This window comes from Tupaia chinensis, unplaced genomic scaffold (assembly GCF_000334495.1).
Source record: "Tupaia chinensis unplaced genomic scaffold, TupChi_1.0 Scaffold147918_1, whole genome shotgun sequence".
Classification (NCBI taxonomy): domain Eukaryota; kingdom Metazoa; phylum Chordata; class Mammalia; order Scandentia; family Tupaiidae; genus Tupaia; species Tupaia belangeri.
This window is the reverse complement of record NW_006207768.1, coordinates 858,851-866,197: the sequence shown is the minus strand read 5'-3', so window position 1 is coordinate 866,197 and position 7,347 is coordinate 858,851.

Below are 7,347 nucleotides of genomic sequence, written 5' to 3'. Positions count from 1 at the left end.
CCCAGTGTGAGTTTCAAGTTGCTGTGCCTGGGACTTGAACCACGGTTGACCACGTGGGAGTCTAGTGTCTTAATCACTACACCACCTCCTGGTCCCTATGAGTTATTCTTTATTTTGTTTTGTTCAGTTTCATGAGTCCCAGATAATGTAGTGAGTATTAATTTGTCTCTTTTATCATTTCTCCTCTGTCTGCTTTTGGCCGATCACAAATTAGCTTTTATACGCACTGCAGTGCATATATAATATACTCAGCCGGGCTCTTCTTCACAGTAAGGGGATACGTTACCCGGAGACAAGTGGAGAGGAAACCGCATTCAGACAGAACTCGAAGGCCATCTGTTAGCGACATTACCAATGTCCCCTTTCTAGCTTTTACTAGTAAAGGACATTTGAATCTTGATGCTAAGTGAAGAAGAAATAGATCATTTCATCTGGGATGTAAACTTTCTTTTTTATCTTGGGAAACCAATTTATAGCTCAGGGAAAGTAAGGAGAGAGGAAAATAAGGCTTCTCCAGTCTCATCTCCCAGGGTACTTTCCTACATAACTTGAGTTAAGTCTTACAAGAAGCCTGCAAGGTAGGTTATTTTTATCTCCACTTTCTATTGGGAGCAACCAAAGCTTAAAGAAGTAATTTTCTCAAGGCCACTCAAGTGCATGTCAGAGCCAGATTCACACGAGGACTGTATGCCTGCAATACCATATATTCTCTGCAATTTAAACAGACTTAACCCTTAAGCTATGTCCTCATCTTGCAGACTGGACTTGGCCATCCCCTCCGACGATCTCTTTGCTCAGCAATGGGCAGCGTCCCTGGGCAGACGTCTGTCTTCAGGCGTTTGTGCTTCCGTCTCTGGATAGGTCATGATGGTGCTTGGGTGTCCTTCCTGGGGTGTCTGCAGAACACACAAGGCCAGGGCGAAACGCCTGGTTTCTATCATGTATTTCCCTGGCTCCATTTCCCTACCACGTTTTGGTGTCTTCTGGTCACTGCATGGGAAATTGTAACCTGGATACAGTCACCAGCCTGGCATGGTGACCACGACAATTTATTGAATTGTTAACAGAGGCCCACTGCCCTGTTCCCATCTATGTAACTTCTCCGTCTTCTCCCAGGTAGTCTGTCTCAGCTCCGAGTGCAATTTGCTGTGGTGCCCTCTGACTCTCTAGACTCCGTGTATGACAGTCAGCCTGAGCAAACGGGGTGCCCTTTTCCCGTAATTATTCCCGATCGCGAATTCAGAGCATTGTAATGACGTCGAAGAGGAGTGGACGGGAAGAAAACTTGGCAAGAAAGTCTGGGAGACGGGGTGGGGGAGGAATACTTGGACTGTGTGTGTAGATAAAACTGCCGATAATTTTGACAAAATCTACCCATGAACAGACAATTTGAACTGAGTTATGTCAGTACTAATCATTTTGAAAATTATATATAGAAGACAAAATTTTAATGACCCTGTCAGAAATCTTTGGCGTTGCCCTGGGTAGCTGGTAGTTATTTCTTACTGAAATAGCTGTATCCTGTGTGTGTGTGTGTGTGTGTGTGTGTGTGTGTGTTTTAAGGATTATTTATTTATTTAATTTCATTTGTTATTATTATTTTTTTTAGTTTTATTTTTATTTGACCAGAGAGAGAGAGAAAGGGAAAGTGAGAAAGTAGGCCTTCAGGTCCAGGATTTGAACTGTGGTAAGCCATGGGGAGATCCAGCATCCCACCCACCACGCCACATATTGACCCTGCTATCTCCTGTTTTATCGCCCTCATTATTTGAGGGACTAGGAGAGGAAGAGCACAGATTCCCACATTCTTTGAATTTTCTTTTTTTAATTTGTTAGAGGGTGCATGCGCTTGCTGGAAAGATACAGAGAAAGAGGGAAAGTGAGAAAACATCCGCCATGGGGCGTGGTCACACAACAGTCCCTTGTCCTCCGTCTTTCCCTCCTTTGGGGATTTTAGGCACCATGCCAGTGTCTGCTTTTCAAGTCGCTGGGTCCAAGACTCAAACAACACAGCTGGCCATGTGGGATTCAGCTACCTTAACCACCACGCTCCCAGCGGGCCCACCTTGAATGCTTTTCACGTGCTAGAAATTTTTATCTGCATAACTTCGTTTGTTCATTACAAAGACTCTGCAGTGAAGGTCGGTAGAAATTATTACCCCTGTGTTTTATGGTTAAGATAATGGAGGTTTGGGGCCAGTAGGTAGCATGGTGGTTAAGGCGCTGGACTCCCAAATAGCCAACTGCGGTTTGAGTCCAGGACCTGCTGGCTTGCTTTCTCATCTCCCCCTTCCTCTGGTGAGAGTATGTGCCCTATAGCAAACTTAAAAATAAATAATATATATTTTTAAAAAGATAATGGAGGCTCATCGAGTTGAATAATGTTCGCTACTACCGCTAAGGAGTGACTCGGAGACTTGAACTTGGTCTTGTGACAGGCCTTTCAGGTGCATACGATCTCATTTAATTTATGCAACACCTTCACGAGGTAGGTACTATTCTCTCATGATTTGGAGGCCAGAAGTGTAAAACCGAGGTGTTGGCGGGGCTGTGCTCCCTTTAAAGACCCCAGGGGAGATTCCTTCCTTGCCCATTCCTGCCTGTAGTGGCCCCTCATGTCTCTTGGCTTGTGGTGGCAGCTCCAAGCTCCGTCTTCACTTGGCTCTCCTCTGTGTCTCAGGTGTCCTCTTCTGTCTAAGGACACTTTCATTAGATTAGCGTAGTTTAATTTCATTTTGATACCTTCCTCAATTATAGAGTTTTTTTTTAAATAAAGTCACATTCTGAGGTTTGAAGTGTATATGAATTTCTTTTTTCTTTCTTTCTTTCTTTTTTTTGCAGAGGTTTTTGCTATAGGGCGCATGTGCTCGCCAGAAAGACAGAGAGAGACAGACAGAAAGCGAGAAATCACCCCCCAGGGGGGATGGCCACTCCGCAATCCCTTCTCCTCCATTCTACTCTTGGGATCTTGGGCATGCACGCACACGCGCCCGGCATGAGTTTAAGCCACTGGGTCCGGGACTTGAACCACGGTCGACTACATGGGAGTCCAGCAACATAGCCATTACACTAACTGCTGGTCTCATGAATTTTTTTAAAGAGAGGTTTATTTATTTATTTATTTATTTGGCTATAGAGCACATGCACTCACCAAGCAGACAGAGAAAGACAGAGAGACAGAAAGTGAGAAATCACCTTCCAGGGGAGATGGCCACACCACAATCCCTTCTCCTTCATTCTCCTCTTGGGATTTTGGACATGCATGCACATACTCCTGGCATTGAGTTTCCAGCCACTGGATCTGGGGCTTGAACTGTGGTTGACTACGTGGGAGTCCAGCAATGTAACCATTACACAATCCACTGGTCCCTGGGGTGGATATAAATTTTCGAGGACCACCACACAATCCACTATAGGACATCAAGAAACAGTATGTTTAAGAGCACACAACTGCAGGTTAAAGTTATAACTACAGCCTGAGTTTATCTGATACCAAGCCTTATTTCTAACGCTTCAGAGACAACTCTTGGAGAGTCACAGAAAGTGGTGGGCTTTGCATGGGACTCTAAGACTTGTGACGGCAGGAGAGAAAGAAAGTGAGAGAAACAATTTACTACAATGAATGTGCTCCATGTGAGGCTCCCCTCAACAGGTGTGTTAGTGTAGACATAATAAAACCACATTCCTGTGGAACAACCATATGAAGAAGAGTCATGTCTTGGGGGCCTCTGCTGAGAGAAGGGTTAATGTATTGAGGGTGATAACAACAAAGTACCATGACGGAGAACTTAATATCGGAGCAATGAAGCGAGAGACACCCAAGAGTTCACGGGCTTGGAAAGTAAGTATGAGAATTAATTTTTATTTTTTTAAAGAATTACTTTATTTAACTTTATTTATCTACTTATTCATTTATTTTTAATTTGATCAGAGAAGGACAGAGTGAGAGCAAGAGCGAGAGGGAAATTGAGAAAGCAAGCCACCAAGTCCAGGACTCAAACCATGGTCGGCCATATGGGAGTCCAGCACCCTAAACCACCAGGCCACATGCTGTCCCCTACAAGTAAGTATGAGATTCCAAATAAGTTAATAAACATTACATTCTTGGATGTTCTTCAGTGTGTGAGAATGGCATAAATAAAGATTAGGAATTATTGGGTCATTGGAAAATCATGATGCATTTTTACATAAAAAAATACGTCATCACTTTTTCAAAGACCCAGTATTTTTTTGGGGGGGGTGCTATACTTTGTTAGTTGAACTATGTATGCAAAACTGCTCTAAGTTTTGGTCATGGGTTTATAAATACTATACACAGATTATTTAAAAAGTGCACCTGCTGGGACCAGCAGTTAGCGTAATGGTTATGTTGCTGGACTCCCATGTAGCTGACCATGGTTCGAGTCCTGGACCCAGTGGCTTAAACTCATGCTGGGCATGTTGGCGTGCATGCCTATGATCCCAAGAGGAGAATGGAGGAGAAGGGATTGCAGCGTGGCCATCCCCCCGGGGGGTGATTTCTTGCTTTCTGTCTCTGTCTCCATCAATCTTTTGGGCAAACCTATGTGCCCTATAGCAAAAACCTTCCCCCAAAAAAAGAAACGAAAAAAGTACACATGCCTTCTGGCAAAAAAAAAAAAAATCCGTCAGTGGCTTGGTGCTTAAGGTGGCTGGACCACACATGGCCAACTGCGTGGTTTGAATCCTGGACTCAGTAGCTCGAAACACATGCTGGGCATGTGTGTATCAGTGCCCAAAGTCCCAAGAAGAGAGTGGAGGAGAAGGGACTGTGTTGTGGTGGGTCCCACTATGGAGTGCTTTCTTGGTTTCCCTCTTTCTCCCTTTGTTGCTCTTCAGAGAAAGTTTCTAGCTATTCTGCTGGAAGTTTTCTGGCTTCTTTCTAAGTAGTACCCAAGTCTTGGGAAGAAAAAGCCATGATTCCAATGCTAGAAAGATGAGGAATCAAAGAAAGGTCAGGAATGGGTAGAGGAGAGGGCACCTAACCAATGTAGCTAATGAAAAGCACAGACAAGAAATCTGATAACATGGAAATCAGATTTACAATGGTGAATTAAGTCAGAAATTCAAACGCAGTCTTGAGACACGTGAAACATGTTTTTCTTTGACTTCCTCATAAGCTTCCTTCTGTTGATACACTGCAGCATTTCCAGGACAGAGTGGGTAAATGCTACATTTGGTGTTTCCAGAGCTGAGCGAATCCCTGAAATCTAGCAAGAGGAATACACAGTGCTGTGCCAATTCCGATTTTCTGGGAGTCTTCGAGGAACTCCAGAGAGGGAAAAGGAAAGATTTCCTTGTTACATGTCTCAGCCAGTCACACTGTGTTAAGAAAAATTTGATTATAATTTATTAAGTCATGGAATGACTTTATTTAAAAAAAAAAAAAAACCTCCAGGAGTGGCAGGTGGTGCAATGGTTAAGGCGACTGGACTCTCACAAGACTGACCATGGTTTGAGTCCTGGACCTGGCAACTTGCTTTCTCACTTTCTTTCTTTCTCTCTCTCTCTGTCTCTCTCTGGTCAACTTCAATAAAGTAAAATAAAATAAAATAATGACAATGAATAAAATTAAATAAAATAATTTTTAAAAAAAATCTGGAGCTGGTAGATGGCATGGTGGTTAAAGACACTGGATTCCCACATGTTTAACTGTGGTTCGAGTCCTGGACCTGGTGGCTTGCTTACTCACTCCCTTCCTCCCCCTTTTCGCTCTGTCCCTCTCTGGTCAAATTAAAATAAATAAAGTAAAAAAAAAATTTTTTTTAAATCCTCCAAAAGTTTCTTAAAAACTTAAAACTAGAACTATTATATGACCCAGCAATCCTACTTCCAGATATATATCCAAAGGGACTGAAATCAATATATTGAAGGAGTATCTGCACTCCCATACTCACCGCAGTGCTAGTCACATTGTCTAGACTGTGGAGACAACCTAGGTGTCCTTCGACGGGTGAACAGTAAAGAAAATGTGGAATACATACACGATGGAGTACTACGTGGCCTTTAAAGAGGGGGAATCCCACCGTCTATAACAACATGGATGAACCTAGATGCACTGTGTTAAGTGAAGTAAACCAGACGCAGAAAGCAAACACTGTGCCAGACATGGCCTGGTGGTTAAGGGAGCTGGATCCCACATGGCAGACTGCACGGTTCAAATCCTGGGTCCAGCGGCTTGAGAAGCACACTGGATATGTGTGTGCAGAGCTAACATCTCAGGAAGAAGGAGCAACGGAGGAGAAGGTGTGGCAGTGTGGTCATGCCCAGTGGGGTGCATTGTCCCTCTCTCTTTCTGACTCTCTGTCTTGGCAAGTACACATGCTCTCTGGCAAACTTTTTAAAGAAGCAGGCCAGTCAGTGGCTTGGTTATACAGGTGGCTGGATCACACATGGCCGATCGCACAGTTTGAGTCCTGGACCCGGCAGCTTGAGAAATGGATGGAGTAGATGTGAGTGTGTGTGTTGAAAATCCAGGGGAGAATGGAGGAGAAGGGATTGGAGCGTGGCCTTTTCCCCTTGGGGGCAGGGATCTTTCCTCACTTTTCTTCTCTCTCTGTCTTTGGCAAGTAATAATAATGAAAAAAAAAAAAAGACACTAACGAAAAAGAAAGATAAATGCTGCATGACTTAATTTATCTAAGAAATCTAATAAAAGTGAACACACAGACGTGGAGTATAGAACGATGATTACCAGGGTCTGAGGATGGAAGTGAAAAGGGAAGAAATGGGAAATTGCTGATCAAAGGTACAATTTCAGCTAGACGAGAGGAAGATGGTTTGAGACCTCTTGCATACCCGGGTGGTTAGAGTCAATAATAATGTTTTACAGAAGATTTCAATATAACTAAGAGGATAAATTTTAAGTCTCACCATAAAAAAATGATAGTGAGGGGATCAGCAGTTGGTGTAATAGCTATGTCGCTGGACTCCCATGTAGTCAACTGCGGTTCGAGTCCCAGACTTGGTGGCTTAAACTCATGCCGGGGTGCATGTGCGTGCGTGCCCAGGAGCTCGAGAGGAGAATGGAGGAGAAGGAGTTGCTGTGTGGCCAACCCCCCTGGGGGGTGATTTCTTGATTTCTGTCTCTCTGTCTCTCTCTATCTTTGTGGTGAGCGCACGTGCCCTATAGCAAAAACCCCTCCAAAAAAAAAAAAAAAAAACAATAATAGTGAGTAGTGAGATGATGGATATGTTAATTAACATTATTTAATCATGCCACATTGACACATATATTAAACACTACATTATAGTCCATAAATTACTCAATTCTTATTTGTCAATCAAAAAAAATATATATATATATTTTGGAGAGGTTTTTGCCATAGG